The following is a 22,526-nucleotide window of genomic DNA, read 5'->3' on the forward strand; positions in this document are numbered from 1 at the left end:
GAAATGAGTTCAAAGCTTTGAGTTCTGTCATTACACCTTTTTTTTAAGTTTATGAAAGAATTTCTAATAGATTAACAGCAAGTTCATGATATAGCTTTGCATGAAGAATTGAAGACTGATTGATATAGGTGCATAAACAGAAACAGCATAAATCTTAATGATCCAACACAGGATTCAAAAGGGTTTTGAAGTCTCTAATAGTGACTTTTAGTCACATGATATAATTGTCATCTCAGAGGCTTACCACTGAATGAACTCACCCTTTCTAGTTCTTTATGAACCCTAGCTGGCTGCTTCAACTCAGCTGTTCTGCTCTAACTATGCTCCTAGCTGACTTATTCAGTCTGGCTTCTCTAAGCTTCTCACTGAATTTTCCTGCTGGGTCTCAAGTTAACTCTGACAATTTGTTCTAATCTTCTGGGTCCTTCACATTCTCTGGCTTCAATGGCCCCTGCTGACCTGCTATGAACCATATGAACTCATGAAAGAACTCAATTCCAGTACACTGCACTCACTGAACTTACTCCCAACTGCCTCTGTGCTGCTCTTTAAAGTAGCCCCTCTTTCCTGTCCTCATGAGAGTTGAGCATATCTTATCTCTGATTCACTCTGCCAAATCGTTCTCTGATTCATCACTTTGTCGTCTGCCCCTCAGTTAGATGTAACTTTCAAACATGGCTGCTTCCTTCTACAAACTAGCTTTGCCTTCATTCTTTGAGATTAAAGTCATGTACTAAGGGCATATCTGTGTTTCTATTCCATCCAGATAATACTATAATACAGAGTGTGCTTGCATTCCAGCCAAATCACACAGACCTAGAAGGCCTGTGGATGTGATCCCTTGCCAAAGCAGTCATATTGCTGGATTAAAGTTCCTCTACAGAAGTCTGTTTTCTCTTGAAAAAAATATTATTTTCCAAATATTCAGTTAACAATACTGACAGTATATTTTAAAATTCCCTTCTCTTTTCTTTAAAAACTTAAACCTTCTTCTTGAAATTCCATGACAAAGTAAGTTCATGACAAGGTAAATCTATAACATAGTGACAGTTTTAAGTCACTCATGAACATATTGAATAGAGTCACATAATTGCACACTTAGCCAACCAGAATAGGAATTAGACAATGATAGTGTATCAGTGCCCATCACCCCAAGCATTTCACACTAGAAGGAATTAAGTGTTTACATAAAGAGTTTAGACCTGCTGATATATCAATACTTTCTGAGACACTATTATGAAGATCAAGCCTCAACTGAACAGTGATACACACTGAGGACAAACAAAAATGTAACATCAAATATGAAAACTTTATTGGCCTTTAAAGTAGATTCTTGACAGCAGAACTGATATGAGTATAATCCATTATCTATAATCTTTTACCCAATAACTATTCATTATATTTGTGACCTAAATTTCATACTTCTTAGCTCAATTAAAATTATCTTCCCTTGTGGAGTGCAAAGAGACTCATGCCACTAATCCAAAACCTTAATAATAATTTAAATCAACTTTGTTCTTTTAAAAGCTGTTCACCTTCATGGCCTTTCAAGATCATTGTGTAATGTATCATTATATTCATATTGTGATTACCATCATAATAGAAACCACAGCCCAATCTCCAAAGGCCTTTAGTAAATCTGCTTACTTCAGATAGAGTGTTAAAAAAGTCTTAGTGCCAAGATATCTTCTCAAAGTCATTTCCATATCCATACAAATCTTCTCATTTGTGTCCACTGATATGTGTCTTGAAAGGCAGAGTCAGCAAATATTATTAAGTATTGTTGGAGAATTACAGTGCAGATACAGATAGAATGATGGGGAAGAGGATAGAGCTGCGATAAAAGGCAAATTTTATATAAGGTAACAGAAAACATATCTGTCATGGGGGAAATGTAGAAAGGGTGCAAAGTAGCTGAGTCTGTGTTGGGTTTTGTGCTGGTTCGTTTGGGACAACAACACAAAGCTGAGTCATCTAGGAGGCGGAGCTACTGCTGGAAAGCTGCCTCAGTTAAATTGGTCTGTGGAGTTTATGATGCATTTTCTCAATTGATGATTGATGCAGGAGATTCCAGTCTACTCTGCACAATGCCAGACCTGAGAAGATGATCCGGAGATATATAAGAAAACAGGCTGAGCAAACCATGAGAAAAAAGCCAGTGAGCAGTGTTCCTCCATTACGCCTCTTCGGTTCCTGACTCCAGGCTCCTACTGCCTGGAGTTTTTATACTAACTTCCCACAGGACTATAATATGGAAGTATAAAACAAAATATCCACTTCCTCTTCCATAGAAAAAGAAACCTTAGAAAAATTTCTAACATTTTTCACACGTATAAAATATTTCTCTGAAGAAGAGGTGACTGTCTTTGTTTACCACAAGAAGTGCAGAGACAAAGATGCAGGTAGTGTTTTCATAATTTAGACTTTCTCATACAAAAAAGCAACCCTCTTGAAACTCAGATGTCTTTTCTAGAAAGAAGGAAGGAGAAAATGAGAAGAAAAAGACTCTGAATTTCCAGGCTAAGGAACTGGTCAAAATGAAGATTTTATAGTGAATTAAATTTGTACTAAACTGGATCAATTTAAACATAAAAATACAAGGAAACTAAAAATTGTCAGAAAAAGATAGAGATGAAATCAGAATTGAATATGAAATGCTTGTTATGGTGGAGATATTTAATAAAGTGACATATATAATAAATATTATTATAAGTCAAGGGTAACCTTAACAAACCACCCAGTTTTTGAAGAATATCACGGAAATTAACCACCTAAAAACAACTATTATCTTTTTGAGAATCAATGTTCCTGAAATGAAGTATAACATTGCTCATTCAACTCACATATATAAACTGCTAATATTTAATATATTTTATGGGGCACTCATTTTTCTAGATACAGAAAATAAAAACCTATAAAGGAATATTTATTATCTCTATATCTTATAGTCAAGACTAAGTTTATACAAGATTCATATTAATTGATTGTTTGTAAATCTTTCTGATAAATAGGAAAAGAACCTTGCAAAAATGAAGAAAATATTGAAAAATAAATATATTCTGGAACATAATATATCTAAGAGATTCAGTGAAGAGTAGGTCAATTATCACTTCTCTGCTCTGAAATAATCTCTCTACCCTAGTTTCTCTTCAAGTACAATATTCTTCAAACACTTTAGTGGACACTAAGGAATGCCCTACCCAGACTGAACCAGTTATGTTTGTAATTGCAACTCTTGACTCACTATCACTGAGTCTCAATCATTTAAGACAAAGTGCATACAGTATTCTCCTCCTTTTACCTGAAATACTTTTCCCCTAGATGTCCCCAGTGTTCATTTCCTCATCTTCCTCAAATCTCCACTTAACAGTTATAATACTGCATTTCCTAGCCAGTCTGTGGTAAACTCTACATTCCCAGAGGCCAATGCATCAAACTCCTCCTAGTCCTTCTGTTTTATGACTGAAAATTTGGTAGAACATTTTTTATTGTTGTCACAAAAGTTATTGACATACATAAGTTATAGAAAAAATATTTACTTTGGCCTTTGCTGGGTGTACCACTGACAATGTTGGTGATCCATGAGAGAGCAAACTCTTTAACTCATGGATATGTCAGGGTCCCAGTAATCTTCTTTAAGAGAATATCACCAATGACTGAAGGATGTTTCACAAGGTCCCAACTGCTAAAGTTTTCATTACCTCCTTACTGTGCCACTCTTGAAGATCAAGCTCTTAACCCTAGGATTTGGGTGGACTCTAATGTCCAAAGTATTATAGGGAGTATTTTCTATATATTATATATACATATTTACTCTGTCCATACTGTTCTCTGTCTCCTGTGGCTGAAATATAAGCTTCAATGTTCAAGAGAATTCTATTCTTCAACTCCTACAAATCTTATCTTCCCATCACTATTCTTTGTTTTAGAAATTATTATAAAACTTAAACCAAAGATGAGATAACCAGGACTCACTGAAATGACAGAAGTAGAAAGTAATTAAGCAGAAAAAATAGTCTTTGTGAGTCTAAAAGTAGAAAACATAAACCTGTGCTTGAATTTAGCTACAAAGTAAATTACATAAAATATTGCATTACTTATCAACAAATAAGCTTTCTTTTCAAAATTTTTCTTTATCATCATTTTCTCCAAGCCATAGATCTTTAAATACCTCATGCAAATGGTCATTTTCCTGTCTGCTTTACCATTTGTATCTTTATTCCTTAGGTGCTACCTGCGGCAGTTCTTGACAAGTGCCAGGTCCATTGCTGTTCTGAGCAACCATGCTCAGAGGGTAGACGCCAAGAGTATCTTTCTCTACAGTGAACAGCTTCTTATTTCTAAATTCAGCCCCTTGGCTAAATCACTTCATGAAATAGAAACTAAACACAAAAATTTAGCTTGGAAGTTACAGCAATGATCACAGATGTAGGCTTGCATGATCCCAAACAATAGATGCCATGGAGTAGGCCTGAGGCATTTTTCAGATGAGAGACTAAATAACACACAAACCCAGAGAGCTGTAGATATCTAACACCTCCACTCTGCCTGTCTGCAAGAGGCAAATATTTGGCTGGTAGTTATTGGATAAAAAGTATACATATTCATGAGTATGCATGAATATATTACATGTAAAAAAAAAGTTGAAAAGCCATAACCAATTCTGCTGGGTAGTCCAAAAGAGACACCAGATAAAAGAGAAAGCAGAAAGTCTGTCTTGGCACACAGTACAAACACGGTTTTTTTTTTCTCAAAGGGCTCCATACAGTCTTTGAAGTCACACAAAGCCAGAAAATGCTTCCAAGGCTAGTTCAAATATGCCCAAAAACAAAAGAAAGAGGAAAAATCAAAGACAGAAGACAGAATGACAGAGAGCTGCAGTCTTAATGTGGAGCAGTACTGAAGACGCCGTGCTTTAGGCTCATTATACACATCAATTACTCTGGACACTCTAGATGCATTGTCTCAGAATAATGTTACATGAAGAAGATTCATTATCCTCAACAAAAGAATGGGAAGATTTATATATTATTTATAATATTTAAATTCATATCTCCAACATTAGAAATCCACTTCCCTTCAATATTCTGTTGTCTTCTCAAGGAATACCTTTTACTACCCCTTCTTCTTTACTGGAATTTCCGTATGAGCCTTCCTAGCACTCATGGAAAGGCATGGGGGTTCCCATTCCAGGAAAAAGCAGCCATACTTAGTGGCCTGGAAAGCACAAATGGTCCAGTCTGTTGTTTTCAGACTGTTTGCTCTTTAGAAGCACATAACGTTTAAATGTCATGATCTGTCCAAGTCTTTCTGTGCCAGAAGTGGGACTCCATTTAAATATGCAATTAAATTTTACTGTTATTTTATGTCAGGAAACCCCACCAACACATTCTGAATTCTATGGCAATAAGGTAAAGGATACATTTAGTAGACTTCAGAGTACATGAAAATCTCTGTGTTGGCAGCAGATTCCAGCTACAGCAATCAGGTAGTGAGAGTTTTTCTATTCCAATGCTGTATCTCTTCTGAGAATGAGTTAGTAAGCCATAGTTGCCTGGAGTCCTTTGAAATGGTGGATGGCATGGAAAGAAGGGCTGGTGCTTGGTCATAAATGAAGTGGTCATACAGTTTATCAATGTTAGAAAGCTTCTGGCAGAAAAAGAGCACGCTAATTGATAGGACACTGAGTCACACAGAACCATCAAATTTCCTGAGTGAATTTGGAATTTGGAGTTCACAGACTGTTTGTAATTCATTTTCAAGGAGAGAAGAGTTTTCTGGTTATTAAAAACTTTCAGATTCTCCTTTAGCCTGTCAGGAGCCATAATAGGACAAGCTAGTAACTAGCAGGTGATCATCCTGAAATGCCTGCTTCGGATTGTTATATAATCTGCGACAGGTGGGCCCTCATTAAGCAAGGCTATGAGGGACTAATTTCAGGAAAGATTCCTGCTATTAATATGCTTTTCCTGTTATTATTAAACATATATAACAATCACTAAGTGGTAGCACACCCCTTTGGAGGAGATCTATGCAGATCCATGTCTTATAGTGATGCTATATAGACAAATAGATGACTTAAGTCTTAATGATGATCCTATAAGAATTCCTAAAATTATATCAGTGATTATTAAGCTCTTTTATAACAGGACTGCTATTAGGTCCTTTTCTGATAGTCAAAACTGCAGTGAGAACTCTGCCAGTCTCCCAATTGTCAGCAGTTAATTGCTCTTAGATGGTAACCAGACTTTCTCCTACTCAGAGCACATTCCAAGAGGTTGTAAAACAATTAATCAAAGGTCATAAAAGGGGAACTAATGATTTATTATAGGTGCTAGGACAAAAGATGAAATATTGACTGGGCTTATCTATACAAAACTTTACTTATGAATCTACACTTTCAGTGAACCTGTGGAGCTTAGCTAGATAATTACTCATAATGGATATGCGTGTAAACATTTGATGTTGTAAACTTCTATTTCAATTTATGATTTGATTTTTGGTATGAACTTGTGTTGAACCGTCTAACATGTGATCACGTATTCTGAAAAATGTATAAGGACTGGGGACAAAGAGATGAACAGAGCTAGATAGAGCTAGATAGAGAGGAGCTAGATGATAGAGAGGAGCTAGATAGAGAGGAGCTAGATGATAGAGAGGAGCTAGATAGAGCTAGATAGAGTAGAATCTTTTCCCTTTCCCCACTTAGAGAATTTTTCCCGTTTCCCCACTTAGGATCTTTTCGATTTTCCCCTTAGATAGATTTCATAGGAAACTTTTTATAACTTAGTAATAAATTCTATAATCACTTCTCTAAGTGTCTTCTTTTCCTGAGACTTCCGACTAGCAGGCTGAAAGTTAGAGCCCAGCAGTTCCTGCTGAGATAGAACAAAGGCTGCATGGCTTAATCCTCTGCTGCTAGGCTACCTGTTGTTAATCACCTAAGCCAACAGTCTTTTACCCTCAGAAAGAGCAAGAAAGTTTTTAGGACTTTTTAAAAGTTAGCAGCAGCAGCATTTCAGTACAATTAGAGAGCTAGAAAGCTCTAAACCCTCAGACTTTTAAGCCATCACCAGAGTCCTACTCTGACGCCACTGCTCCTCTGCCCCCGGCCGGGAGGCTCCTAGCATTAGCCATAATTATTTTCAGCCCAGGGTATGTTGTGGATTGATGTTTGTATTTTCTGTTCCCTCAAGAGGGGTGCCCTGGTGAGGAGCAGTAGATCTTGTACTCAGTGAGGTCAGATGAGGCTAGAGCTTGTGGTTGAACAGTGGAAGGAAAAGGTGGAGATGAAAGTTTTAGAGAGGGGAAAGAGGAAGAAGGTCAGGTGAGATGTAGGACAGAGGGAGAAGAAAATGGAGGGAGAAGGAGATGAAGATGGAGCAGAACCACATGGCCTGGAGGAACCACAAGTACCTAGGGATTTCATAGATTGGCAAAAGAGTATTGTAGAGTACAATTGCCCAGCCTAGGTGTACAGCTTGTATTTATATCAATTGAGTTTTGTGTTATTTGCACTGGCATTTTGGGGTTGGAGATTTAACATTATAAATCTGTCTAGTGTAAGTCTCTAGTGTTTTCATTTCAAGGGGCTAAGGGGATTTTTGTGAGCAGTAGCTGGCTTTCTGCAGGCCAGCTACAGGGGGCAGATGGCCTGGGAAGTACAAGTGGCAACTCCAGGCATTTTCAGGAAAGACTGGTTTGGTCAACTCAGCTAGCAGAGACCAAGAGAGCTAGCTTGGGAGCAGGCTTGGCAACTGACTGACCATGGGAACTGCTTGGGACTGGCCATGGGGATGGACAAGAACACCAAGGCTGGTGCATAGCAGGATTTAGTGTGGGTTTCTTTTGAAAAACTACATGCTACAAGGGTAATAATTGTTTTGATCTGCAGAAAATAATAGTTGACCAATTAGAAGCAAAATTAAATATAAATACAAGTGAATCAAACCTTTTAACATTATACCTTAGTTACTTTTCTATTTCTGTGAAGAGATACCATGACCAAATCAATTTATTTTAAAATATGCTGGTGGTTTATAATTTTAAAGGGTTAGAATCTATGACAATTGTGGGAGGATGTGTGGCATCAGGCAGGCATGCATGGCGCTGGGCAGGAGCTGAGAGCTTACGTCCTTACCCACAACTAGGAGGCAGAAGAAGAACTAACTAGCAACCAGTGAGTGATTCCAAATAACCACATGCAAGCCTCCCCGATCTTTCCAGTGTAGGCAAGGAGCCCATCCCTGACACCAGACATAATCTACACCAAGGTGCCAGGCTGTCGTTTGTTTGGTTGCAGAGGAAGAGACAGAATGTGGAAGTAAAGCATGCAGAACCTGTTGCTTGAGTGTCAAAACACACCTAGGTCACCTACCTCAGTGCTCTGAGCCCTCTCATTGATAAACTTCTTGGCTTCTCCTTATGGCTGTTGTCATTCTAGGATTCATTTTTTAACACCTAGAGAGTGAAAAACAATCAAAGCCATAAAACAAAGACAAGGAAGGAAAGATATAGGGCGATTTAGATATAAGAAAAATGGAAATCCTAAAATACAAAAGAATTTGAAAGTAGCAGTATGCAAAGATTCTGTTTTACAGTCAAGGAAACTGAAGTCCTGATAGAAGCATGCATGTGTAGGTTTCATATACAAATGCTCTGTGTTGGTATCCTAGCAACCATGAGGAACTGATTTTGATGCCTAGAATCTCTGCAAAAAACTAGGAAGATAGTATTGCCTGTAATCTTAGCACTGAGGAGTTAGAAACCAGCAAAACCCTGGGATGTGCTAGCCAGTCAACCTAGGCAAATAGGCCAGTGTAAGATAAAAGTCCATGACACAAAAAGCCAGCTTAGTGCCCCTGACAAGTGACACTTCATGATCACTTCTGGCTTCAGGTGAGTGTGAGAGTGTATCTATGTGTGTGTGTGTGTGTGTGTGTCTTAGTGTGTGTGTGTTTAAATTATATCTATCCAATTTTCAAGAAAGTCTAAATTAAGTCTATAAATTAAAAGAAAATGATACAAATAGGCAACTGTCTAAGTCAGGAATTGGCTTTATAACACCTGGGAATTTGATTTCAATTCTCAACACAAAAATTAGACAGTCACTGCTAGTTCTAATCTTATGAAGCCAGGATGGAATTTGTCTTGATTTAGTACCTTGTGTCCAGGCATTTTCGGTATTTAGACCTCTGAATTCTCATCAGGTTTGAAAGGAGATCTATAGAAATCAATGAAGAGTTTTCAACTGTCTCAGGATCACAAAATTGAAAAATTAGGACACATGATTTGTGAGGTACTAGGGTTGAGGAACCACATGTGGTAAATGGAGTACTGGAATAATCAATATTTAATGAATTTTGACTGAAAGAATGAGAATTTGGGAAGGGTAGAAAGATTAGTGAAGTAAATGGAAAGGGAAATGTGATAGTGAAAAAAAATGGTTCTTTTATTTGTTTGTTTGTTTTGTTTTCTGCCCAGTACATATTCTACATTACCAGTCTCAGCAAATCTAATTTTGTACTGAAGATAAAACCTCACCTGCAGTAGAAAGTGTGGTTGTAGAGGGTGGACATAATCGCAGCTCCAGAAGCCAGCTCTGTAGCATCTCAGTAGCATCTCTGCTACCTTGCTATAGTGTTGACTTTGAGGAAGGAACAAAATCTAGAACATGGCCAAACAGAGATGGTCATCACTACGCCACCAGACAGACATAGTTTGTTTGGACTAAATCTTGGGATTTTAATTATTTTTTAGTGGGAATTCTAAAGATACTTGGACTTCCCCAGATATGAGGAGAATAACCCTACCTCATCGTCTGCTATGAACCCATGTATTAAAAACAATGACTTCATTAAATTCTTAGGCAAATGGATGGAACTAGAAAATTCAACCTGAGTGAGGTAACCCAGTCACAAAAGAATACACATGGTATGTACCCACTGATACGTGGATGTTAGCCCAAAAGCTTGGAATACCCAAGACAAAATTCATGGACCACATGAAGCTCAAGAAGAAAGAAGACCAAAGTGTAGATGGTTCAGTCCTTCTTAGAAGGGGGAACAAAATACTCAAGGGAGGAAAAACAAAGACAAAGTGTGGAGCAGAGACTGAAGGGAAAGCCATTGGACTGAGCATGGGGTGCCCAATGGAAGAGTTAGAGAAAAAAACCTGAAGGAGCTGAAGAGGTTGGGAACCCATAGGAAGAACAACAATATCAACCAAACAGACCCTTCCCTGCCAGCTCCCAGGGACTAAACTACCAACCAGAGTACACATGGAGAAACCCATGGGTCCAGACACATATGTAGCAGAGGATGGCCTTGTTGGACATCTGTGGGAAGAGAGGTCCTTGGCCCTGAGAAGACTCAATGCTCCAGCATAGGGGAATGCCAAGATGGGAAGGCAGGAGTGGGTAGGTGGGATACCTCATAGAAACAGGGAGACGGAGGATGGGATAGGGGTTTTCTGGAGGGGAAACTAGGAAAGGGGATAACATTTGAAATGTAAATAAATAAAATATTTAATTTATAAAAAGAAGTCAGTGCGAAGATCTTCAGCACAGAGACAGAGTGAAAGAGAGGGGGGAAGGGAGAAGGAGAGGGGCAGGGACAGGGAGAGGGGGAGGGAGAAGGAGAGGGAGAAAGAAAAGGAGAGAGAGGGACAGAGAGAGGGGGAGGGAAAAGAGCTTCTTGGGCAGGAATCTTGATATCATAGTTCAGTATCCCCCAAAGTCCCTCCTGTAGATAATTTTTATAATTACACAAACTTTTATTCTCCCAAACCGACTGTGAGAAAATCTGTTTTCTCCTTTCCATTCATTTCCCTCTTTTTCTACCTTCATTCATTCATTTCTTCTTTCTTCTATTTCTTTCTCTCCCTACATGCTCTTCCTCCTCCTCTTCTTCCTCTTCTTCGTCTTATTCTTTACTACTTCCATCCAAAACCATTATATTACCCAAAAGCATGGCATTCTACAAGCATCTGTTGAACACTTGTTGCTTTTTTATGTTTTTTCAGCATACTTCACTCTCAACAACACATCAAAGTCAAAAGAATATCCATTTTTTAGCTCAGAAATCATAATATTTTGACATAAATCATAAATATGCAACCCACTATGTTCATGGCTTTTCTCACTGTTGTGACAAAATCCTTAACAAAAGAAATGTAAGGAAGAGGGTTTATTGGGACACATAATTAGACAGAACAGTCCATCACAGCAAAGAAGTCATGTAGGCAGGAGCATGTGATGACCACTCACTTTCCACCTTCAGTCGGCAGAGAGAGAGAGAAATGAATGATGGTGGCCAGGTCATTTTCTCCATTGTATTTCCTCTGGAACCACAGTCCATTGGATGGAGCCAACTACATTTTATGGTAGGCATTTCCACCTCACTTAAGCCTTTCCAGAAACATTCTCAGAGATATGCCTAGAAATGTGTCTCCCAGGTGATTCCTAATCATTTCAAGTTGACAGTGAAGAATAGCCATTACATCCCACATCACCCCTGTTGGATTAAGATGATGGTCTCATTTTGAAACTAAGCCAATATGTTTTATTTAATTTTAAGAATCTGGGGGGAACTAAAACACTATCACAACTCATAGACATGCCACAGAAGGTACCAAGTAAAACACATCTCTTGTTATACAGGAGAATTTAGATTTTTCAAAATAACTTATGATCTGGGTGGCTTATGAAAAGAATGAATTTTTCTTGTGAATTCAAAATCTATCTTATGGAGAATAATTTGTCCACAAACCTCTGATCTCTGTGCTTGTTGTAACAAATACAGCCAACCACATTACCTTTAACTGCAATGAAAGGAACTATTGCCTGGTGAAGATACTTCCAATTACTGGGAAATGACCACTGAGATAAACATTTTTCTTCTACTTATAAAAAGACCTCAAATTAAGGAGACCCATTAAGAAGACAAGATCATTAGTTAATTTGGGTTTAGTATAAAATTCTAAGACAAGCACTAGAAGATACCACATAGGCAGAGAAAATGACTCCATGAGAACCCAAGTGAAGATCCTAGAATCCACTTAAAAGTTGAGCATTATAATATAACACTATACTCCCAAAGTGGGAGAAGCAGAGACAGGTGGAACTCTGGATTTATGGCCAGCCAGCTTAATCAAAAGCTGATCCTGAAGTGCAGAGAAATAACTAGGCTCAAGAGAAAAAAATGTGTAACATAATAGAGGAATGTATCCAAACTTGATCACTATACTCTAAGTTCATTTCATGCTCCCATATAACACACACACACACACACACACACAGAGAGAGAGAGAGAGAGAAAGAGAGAGATACAAATATTAAGACTCTAAGACAATATAATGCCATGTTATCTGATAATAAAGTTTCATTGTGATAATGTGATTAAAGTATAGCATATTGAAAAAATAAAATATAAATTTTATGAAGAAGTCAGGGAGAAAGAGCTATTTCAAGTTCACTTCTCACGGGATGAATAATCTAGAAATGTTCCTTGAACTTTCCTGAACTGAGAAGGCTGCTGTTGAATGTAGAAATTATGAGTGTAATGAATCCAGAACTGAAAGCATATGGTGCTGGTAAATACTGAGATAAAGTGGCAGGGTCCCACGATGCTCAGAGAGGAGAGAGAGACAGACACGATGCTCAGGGAGGAGAGAGACAGACAGACATGATGCTCAGGGAGGAGAGAGAGAGACAGACTACAGAAAGAGAACCTAGGAAAGGAGAGTCAGGAAGGCTACAATTAAAATTTGTGCCTTTTCTTTAACCAAGATCAACCCAAGAAGGGGCACTAGACACTTGAATATGTCCCTGAGGTCCTAGTGGCCCTACATTGTTTAATTTATTAAAATAGAGTTAACTGGCAATATTGCCAATTAAATGTCACTTTATGACAGTGACCTTCTATTTCCTGTTGATTTTTAATATCCATTTTTACTAATTCTATCCTGGATGCACACAGAAGGTATTCCAGCTCTGAGAAAAACTTTGTATTAATTATTTCATAGTAAATAATAAAAATAATAAATTATTATACATCTCTCAGTGGATTCTCATCCTGGTCATAAGCCCTGAGACTACGTATGAGAGGCAATGGACATGAATTCCAGACCCTCTGCAGAAGAAGGATGAAGGCAGAATCGTTGATTTCTACTTGCAAAGGAGGAATCAGACCTCTCCATCTAAAAGGGTCTCCATGGAAACATAATTGACATGAATCTTAACTTTAATCATTTGACATAGAAGAATGTTTCTCTAAGTTATAGTTGCAAATTCTAATCTGTAACTACTTTACACCACTTTAAAATTCTTCATGGAATTCAGTCTCACTTTAACCTCTTAAGATTGGTGTTTTCCCAGAGAACCATACACAGGTAGGGAAAGAATGGGCCTCCCCTGTGGAGTGACAGCAATGAGAAATACAGGTGGCTTACTAGTAAGGATACAGCAATCCCCCAAATAAAATGACTTAAATATCCTAAAATGCCAATTTGTAATTCTGTGTCCACATCCTGAAAATGTATCCTTTGAAATACATTAGCATTTGTTCTCCCCACTCCTCAAAAATGGTTTAGAAGCCCGAGAGATGCTTTGGTGGCTATGAGTGTGGCACTCCTCTTGCAGAGGATTCAAGTTTAGTTCAAAACACCTAAATCAGATGGCACACAGCTGCCTGTAACTCAAGCTCCACATTATTGGACACCAACACCTCCTGCTGGTTCTCACCAATTACAGGCCATAGATTGATAAGCTGGAGAGGCAAAGGTGTTAGCAAAGGAATTACATGTCTTTTACAAGAAAATGCAGAGCAGTAAGCTGAAAAGAGAAACTATGAAGCAAGCCACTATCATGAACATGGGTTATTAAAAAGGGAAAGAAAAGAAAAGATTCAACAAAACATTAGCAAACCAAATCCAATGGTGTCTGAGGAAAGACATACATACCATTCCCATGTGAGATTTGTACCTTTGTACAAATTCACTGTGTAAATAGCACAAGGATAAAATGGTATAGCATACCAATTTGATGCAAACTAACAGCAAATAAATCCAGCACACTTCCCTGATGAAACTTTTTGTAATTTTGAAATGGACAGATTCTGGATCTTAATAAAACACTTGCAACAATCCATAGGTAACATTGCAGTTAATTGCTAGGGACTAGATCCATTCACTCTATTGTACTAGGGACTAGATCCATTCACTCTATTGTGCTAGGGACTAGATCCATTCACTCTATTGTGCTAGGGACTAGATCCATTCACTCTATTGTTAGGAAGAAAGGATGTCATCTGTATTCACTACTGTTTGACACAAGACTGAAAACCATATCCAACATTATGAGGAAAAGAAGAAATAACCCATACACACAGGCATACCATTTTGTTCAAAGATAGCAAGCACATTTGTCTATGTACAAATTCCAAGTGTCTACAGAGAAAATTCCCTCTAAATATAAAATGGATACAGAAAGACAGCAGAATATAGAGCAAATGTCCAACATTATATTAGTTTCTTACATGCCAATAATAGACAATTAAAATTGGATTTTAAAATATTTATTTTATTTTTTATTTTCGGTATGTAAGAGTGTTTTGTCTGCATGCAAACAAGTGTACTATCTGCAGTATTTCAGTGGAGGGCAGAAGACAGTGTCAGATCTCTTAAAACTTGAGTTATAGTCGTCTATGAACTATCATGTGGGTGCTGGGAACCAAATCTAAATCCTCTGATAGAGCAACCAGTGAATTTAAGCAGAGCCTAAAATTTGAATTTTTAAAGAAGACACTTGACAACAGTTCTAAGAATCACAGTACCTTGGTCTAAATTTAACATAATATAGATAAAAATCCAAAGTTTAGGTAAAAGAAGTCAAATCAGACCTAAATTAGTGAACAACATATAATAAAATGTATGACACCAATGTGTACCATAACATGTACACAAGTATCAGGAAGTCCTTCCTCATTAAAAGGAACTGGAACCCCTTAAAGGAAGAAATGATCTTGGAAATAGAAGGATTATTACTGATGTCTCTGAAGTCTTCTCCTATGTCGGAAAGTGAGCGAAGGACAGAAGACTCTCTAAATCTTATCCTAGATTCACAAACTAGTTGGGAAAATTATCAAATTTGAACTGAAAGATACTCCACAGCACATCTGACCAGTATTCTTTAGAGTTCCCAAATTTACTAAAAACCAATATAACAAAACACACACCCACACAAAGTCTGAATTACTTCCACAGCAAAGAGGTACTAACCTTGACATCATAGCTAAATATAAAATGATATTCTAGCTAGGATCACGGGACAGAAGAACAGTAATTGAAACCAAGGGATGCTAAATGAGGGTTCTTGTCTAATATATAATAATATAGAAATATTGCAGCATTAATTTACCTAACTTATATAAGATATGAATAGTAAGGGCTGAACATGGAGAGCCCAAGAAGTTTCTATTACTGTCATTACAAATTTTCTGTAAAGCTGAAGCTCTTGCAAAACAAAAAGCTAATAAAAAATAAATTAAATGTCCTGCAATGTTGGCATTCTATAAACAAAAATATACACAATGGAAATGTGCTGAAAATTAGCATTAATATAAGACTCCACTCCCCTAGGAGTGAAGCTGTCCTGGCAGCTCGTTCCTGAGAAGGTTGATTTCTCCCTAGCCATTCACACTCTTAAACAGGCAGCTGATGCCACTAAATCAGAGCGAATCCATCAAGAATATCAATTATAAATCTGTCTGGTGGGAGAAGAAGCTGATAAAATGGCCTCCTGTCATATCACAAGGCACCAGCAGGAAATTAACACAGTGTCTTTTCACTCTGTACTATTCATTGTGATCGTCGATAGGAAAGCTACCGAGTTTCACTCGTCTAGAGGCCGAATCATGATGTGGAGCTGAAGAAGATAAGGGAAATAATCACAAGACAGGTTTGTCAGAAAGTACAAAACATGGAGGGAGAGATGAAGGGAGGGGAGGAGAAAAGAGGCAGATAGGGTATTCTATAAAATATAAAGTATGAGTCAGAGAATGTTTACAGAATGAGATTCAAGACCTTTCAATCTGCATTACTAGGGTTGGGTTATAAAACTTGCTTATGCTAAAGTTTCAAACTATCCATTCAGAATTCAAATAAAAAGATAAAATCTTCTGTCTATTAGTGCAATTCAGTGACAAATGTTGTTAGCCATTTTAATGTCAGAGGGATTTCTCTGTACCTATGAGCACGTAAGATGTATCATGCTCTTGCTGTTTCTAAACCTGCCAATGACTGTAGTGTTTTTCCAGATGAACAATATGGATTATACTTAATTACCTTCTAAGTGCTAATCTAATTATGAACTCTGTTAGGAGATTTAATTTTTTTGGTTTTACTATGAAAATATATTCTACACATGTACATTGTATATTTTTATATTCATACTGTTTTTATAAGCAAGATGCTTTTGTCTCTAGCAGAAAAATCCTATATCAGAAAAACACGAGGCAAGGCATCAGTGAACCCAAGTTTAATATTGTATAGCTATATTTGAGAAATCTCTCCTTAAAATTTTTGAAACTTCAAATGCATGAGCATGAAATTTGTCTAACTTTATCATATGTTCATGAATTACAAAGACTTTGGAGTGCAAATATAACTCTCTGGGGCCTCCAATCTCTTGAGTGTTAGCTGCATCATCTCTGAATGAACACAGGCCCAGATGTCCTTTACTGTATGTGTGTTGGGGATCTACCTGAAGACCCAGCTATACTACTCTTGGGAATATACCCAATAGATGCCCCACCATGCCATAGGGGCAAGTGTTCTACTGTGTTCATAGCAGCCTTATTTGGATAGCCAGAACCTGGAAACAACCTAGATGCCCGAAGTCAGAAGAATGGATATAGAAAATGTGGTTCATTTACACAACAGAATACTACTCAGCTATTAAGAACAAAATTGTCTTCTTTTTAATTTTGAATTCTTTCTTTATCAATACACAGATATATAGCGAACACTGAACACCCTTATTTTGAGTATTATATTTTTGTTGAATATGCAAGACTTTCCTTACAAAGGGTCATGCCTTTTGCAAATAAAAACAATTTATGTTTGCTACCCTAACAGACTTCTGGGATCTCTCAGTCATCCATCTATCCACCCATCTATCCACGGCCATGTGCTTTTGCTATTTGTATCTGCTATAGAATGAAGGGGCAGATGTGTTGAACATAATATCCTAGTCTCCATTCCAATTAAAAGTATAAAGTATAAGTTTATTGGAGAATAAACTATGATTAATAATGAAAAAACTAAGTACTTAGTATGTACTATTTATTAAGCTGAGAAATTGCCTTTCAAAGTCGGCTGAGCCATTTTATCTTAAATGATTTTTTTCTTATTTTGTCAAGTGTTTACAGAAAATCTGAGTTAATTATGAAAAAATTTCTTCCTTTATGTTAATTTGGTGTTTTACATAAATTACATTAATATTAGGCCAAACTTTATGTTTTTGTAAATTTTGGATAGTCATGATATATTGGTCCTTTGTAAACATTTGCAGATCTTAATTTGGTAATATTTGACTTAGAATTTTTGTGTTAGTATCAAGATGGGTTTTTTGGTCATAATATTTTTAATTTCTTGTATTGACTTTGGGATCAAGGCTAAGCCAGCCCACAGAATGAGTTTAAATATATTTTCTTGCTTCTCTCATTTGAACATTAAGGCACTGGGGTTATTTATTTCACTAAGATTATAATAGCATTCCATACACAAGGCCATATATTCTTGGTTTTTGCTTAATGAGAAGATTAAAAATTAATAATTGAATTATGTTAATTAGTTTCAGTCCAAATTATATATCCAAGCTTATTAAAGAAATTTGTATAGACAGGCATAGTGTTTTGGGTAGGCCATGAAGAGATAATCATTGACAATACACAGCTTTCATTCATCTTTCTTGTATGGACTATCAAAATTAGATAACCACTAAAATCTTCATTTGATGCTCTGAACAGGGATTTGAGTAAGGGGTGACATTTCACACTAAGGATGCTGCTTAACAATTTTTCACAAATCAACCCTGACTTCCAGGAAATAAAATGACAGTGGCAGAATTTTCAATCTGAAGATACAAAGCCTTTTAGAAAAGGAGCCATTGCTCCTTTAAGGAACTCCTTCATGATGATGTAACTGCAGACTCCAGAAAGCCTGACACATTGGCAGACATAGCTTTCTGGTTCAGGTCCCAACAAGTCTGTTTTTAAGAGAGGATAAGTGATGAAAGAGAGGATGGTGATGAAAGATGAACACAGGGAAGTAAATTTTAAGTTCCCCCATCCCACAAGGCATTTATAGCACTTGATTTAGGAGTTTTGCATTAAAAGTCAAGAGGGAGATATCTGTCACTCTATAATTTTTTCTTATATTGACTGTCTAGTTTTGGTTTTGACTTCCTCTTGAATGTAAGTGAATGTGTTGCCAGAGATTCTGAGCATCCAAAGGAAGTTTCTCAAAACCATCAGAAAATAGTGGTTTTGCCTTTAGAAACCCAACTTGGGAGGCATTCTATCAGTAGCACATGTTGCTTACCCTAAACAATGATGTGTTCTGTATATTAAGCTTAGAAAAAATACCCTGTGTTTTCTATAAAAATTAATAGAAATGTTTTTCAAAATTCAAAATCACCAGGAATAGAGCTAATAAATATTGCACTGTCCCTGATAAACCTAGTATGTTTAGTTTTCCATACATTGTATGCTTGGGCACCTACATTCTACAAGCTAGCTCACATCCATGCCTGCAATATATATACATAGATAGATACATAGATAGATAGATAGATAGATAGATAGATAGATAGATAGATAGAATGAAAGAGAGAGAGAGAGAGAGAGAGAGAAAGAGAGAGAGAAAGAGAGAAGATTTGGTACCTTCTCTTCTCCCTTCTTTGCAGGCTTTGGAAAAGAAGTAAATTTAGCAATCTTAGAGATCATCTGTGTGGTTAATCTTTCCTCTTGACTCCATCTTCCTTTGGTAACCATAGCAAGAGGTGGGTGCCGAGCCCAGAGATGCAGCTGACCTTGACTTTGGTAGACATTCCTGATTCTTCTTCACACTGTTACATCTTTCTTGCTGTAGGTCAGCTTAGCTTTCCTTTTTTTTTCTATAAGTGAACTATAAAGAATTTGATTATATTTTTACTTGTGTATGTGTCTGTGCATGTGCAAGTCAGAGGACAAGTTACAAGAGACATTTTTCTCCTTCCATCATATACATTCTGGAGATTGGCCATGGGTCATCCAGTTTGGCAGCAGGTATCTTTAATCTGAGCTGTCTCTCCCATCCTGGTATCAGCTTTGTCACCTGTACATTCTTAGATATTAGTGTCACCTAAAATAGTATAAATTCTAGCTATAAAATTGTTCATAACATCATTTTACATCCTTTGGAATGTTTGTAGGAAGTTTTGTGATAGTACTTCTTAACTTACTGATTTGGAAATTTTGTTGATTTTATATTGGTTAATTTAGATTAATGTTTGTCAGTTTTGTTGATTTTTTTTAATTGGATATTTTAATTATTTAAATTTCAAATGTTTCCTTTCCTGGTTTCACCTTCGCAACTCCCTATCCCAAATTTATTGCTACTCATTCTCTCATTGCAGATACAGCTGAATCTTAACAGCTATTGGTTTTGATATTTTGCAGGTCTTTGTATATTCAAATAAAGTAAATAACTTACTATGATAAAATAGTTGTTTATTACAAATCAAATTCTTAAGTTACCTGATTGGATACAACTATATAGCAGTATTAGAAAGTTTTCTCATGTGTAGGACATAAAAGCAACTTAAAGGAGAAAATGTGTCCTATTCTGACACAGAATGCGAAAGTGCTATCCATCACAGGATGAAGGTGGTGACAGGAGCTTGAGGCAGCTGGTCACACTACACCTACGCTCCGGAAGCAGTGTATGATAAAGAGTGGTATTGAACTTAGCTTCTCATTTTTACTCAGTCTCGGGCCTCAGACCAAAGAATTGAAACTCATGGTGTGTGGGGAGGTGGGGTGAGAGATGTCTCTTCCTACCTCAGTTAACTCAATCTAATGTCCCACACACTCAGACAGGCCTTGTCGCCTAGGTGAGTTTACATCATTTAAAGTTGAAAATTATTACAACCCTTTCAACACTTTTATGATTCAAATGTGTATTAATTATGAAGTGCCCTTATTCTGAAATGTTTTTAAATGCTTTTAATAAAATTCAAATATTTTATTTGAGCTTATTAGTATGATTTGTATATACTTAAAACTTTGATATTCCATCAATGAACTGCATTTCTTTTTGCAAATATTACTGTGTTGATGGGCAAAACTGAGGAACATGAAGGAAATCTGGAGAATGTATTGCATGAAAACATTGCTAGGAACCTGAGATATACTAAGTAAGAAGATAATTCAAATAAGATGATAAATTTCAAAACAGATTATTTTAGTTAGAACTTTTAAGCAAGAATATACTTTAAATTATCTACCTTAGCCTATACTTTAGGTCATCAAATTAAATTTGTTACCATCTACATTGAATACTTCTTTTGTGAAAATGTCAATAGTTCCCTTAAGATGAAATTCAAATAATAATGATTTAGTTGTACTGCTTCTAATAAGTACATTTATATAACAAAGGGTTATTCCCACATGGAATCCATCACTAGGAAGAGTTTAGCAGAGGTTACATTGGCACAAATCAGAGAGAATGCAAAGGAAAATTGACAGTGAGTGAGTTGGGTTTGCTGATATGCAAGGCTTATCCGATGACATAAAATTACAATATTTAAATAGAAATTGAGCTATCACAATTTCTCCCTTAAAGTTTAAGAGTATAGAAGACACTCTATTCGATATCAACTGTGCAAAGTCCTCAGTCTTGAGAAATGACATACCACTAAAAAAAAACTGTGGAGAGAATCAGTTTTTGAGCCAGAATGCCTGAATTACTCTATGTAACTAACTTCTTTGGACCTCAGTTGTCGCAGAACTGAGTATGGGAGTATTATCAAGAATTACAATTAAATCTGGTGGTTTTATTGTCATGATTATAGTCATATATATTAGTAAATTTGTAACAGAGTTAAAAATATAAGATTATATTCATACAACTTCTTTTATGGTTTGACAAAAGGAAACATAATTTATTGCTACTAAATTTATTTGCAAGGGTATAGTCTTTCAAGAAAAAGCAAGACTGTTTACCATACCAAATGATAAATCTCTAGTTCCTTAAACCCTGTAAGTCTTGAGTCTGGAGCACAATGAGTCAGTATATGTGCAGATTACACTGGAAAAGGTGTTCACTAACTGCAGTCATCCATCGTTGGCTTATTTTCCTGAAATTCTCTGATACATCTGCAAAAGCAATAAACGATTTAAGGCAGCCATCTGGAACAATGTGAAAAGGAAGAATTATTTTAAGGATTCTACTCCGAATAACTGGCACTGTAATCCACAACTGTGAGAAGAACGAAGATATTAAGAAGCCCATTATCATTAAGGGAAGGAAAAAAGATTTTCCTAAAGAAAAGTATGATTGTTCATTATGATTTCAGAATGAAATCACATGGAGACCCATGGCTAACACAAGGTGTGCTTATTATCCATCTTCCTTGCATTCTGAGTCTGGAGCCAGACTCTCAGCTCATTCCTCATGGGAAGCAGGTAATGGACTGAATCAAAATAGATAGCTGATGGTTCATTCAGACACCTAGTGTAAATTACTCCTGCCCTTAGCATGCTGGACTCATTAATAAAAATGCAGCTTTGCCATCAACCCAAACATAGCCATAGACTGCTGAAAGAACATACCAAGAGGAAGGTCTTGAGGTTGATGCATCTGACCTCTGCCACGTCTGGTCCAGCCTTACCTAACTAGAGGCACAGCTACAACAAAAAGAACAACTGGATTCAAAGGACGTCCCCATTTTATAGTCCTCTAAAATTAAATATGCAAATGATGCAATCACAAAGCTTTACTCTTTAATCCAAGGATCTTGTCTAGTCATCAGCTCAGTTCTGTTTTGTTCAAGACATGGCAGTGCCAGGTATTAATGTGTGAATAGTTTAATATTTGAAGTTTTCAGATCATTGGAAGCATGAACACTCTAGCCTTTTGTTTCCACTTGTAAAATGAGAACTTTTCTAGACTTACCTACTTGTATTTATGTGTATGAAAGATTTCCTACATGTATGCATGTGTATCTTATATGTGACCAGTGCCTGTAGAGGCCAGATGAGAGAGTGCCAACCCCCTGGAGTTGAGTTATAGTTTGTATTATGCAGTCATGCAGGTGCTGGGAACTGAAACCAGATCCTCTGCAAGAACAGTAACAGTCTTAAGCAATATTCATGATATGATTTGAATTTTTCACACATGTATACAATGTCTCTTGAAGATCTCTATCTTTGACTCACCACTTAACTCATAACTCCTCCATTCCTCCCCCAGTACATATCTTCCTC

General features: G+C 36.8%; 1 long non-coding RNA gene across 1 annotated transcript; it reads right to left on the bottom strand.

Annotated features, from left to right (window-relative positions):
- Positions 1–5,466: 5,466 nt before the first annotated feature.
- LOC116101482 lies at positions 5,467–9,635 on the bottom strand. The gene is made up of 3 exons (XR_004122840.1): positions 9,544–9,635; positions 8,378–8,460; positions 5,467–5,562 (listed from the first exon to the last, which is right to left on the bottom strand). It is a non-coding gene; the product is annotated as an uncharacterized LOC116101482 (long non-coding RNA).
- Positions 9,636–22,526: the final 12,891 nt, after the last annotated feature.

The sequence above is a fragment of the Mastomys coucha genome, unplaced genomic scaffold (genome assembly GCF_008632895.1).
Source record: "Mastomys coucha isolate ucsf_1 unplaced genomic scaffold, UCSF_Mcou_1 pScaffold21, whole genome shotgun sequence".
NCBI lineage: Eukaryota > Metazoa > Chordata > Mammalia > Rodentia > Muridae > Mastomys > Mastomys coucha.